Here is a 362-nt window from a genome sequence, read left to right as displayed (position 1 = left end):
TTGGGGGGAAGTGGGGTGTGCAGATGTGATCAAGTTAAGGATCTCCAGAGGAGACCATTCTGGATTCCCTGGGTGGGCCCCAAAGTCCTTGTAAGGGACACAGAGGTGAGACGCAGAGAGAAGAGGCCACGTGAAGACAGAGGCAGAGATGGCAGGGATGTGGCCACAAGCCCAGGACCACCTGGGGCCGCCAGGAGCTGCATGAGGGGGACATGGCATCTCCGCCTCAGACTCCCGGGCTCCAGAACCCTGAGAAGACAAGTTTCTGTTGTTTTATTTATTTTTAAATATATTTTTTATTGATTTCAGAGAGGAAGATAGAAGCATCAACGATGAGAGAGAATCATTGATTGGCTGCCTCC

This window comes from Cnephaeus nilssonii (genome assembly GCF_951640355.1).
Source record: "Cnephaeus nilssonii genome assembly, chromosome: 20".
NCBI lineage: Eukaryota > Metazoa > Chordata > Mammalia > Chiroptera > Vespertilionidae > Cnephaeus > Cnephaeus nilssonii.
Note: the sequence above shows the minus strand (reverse complement) of the source record.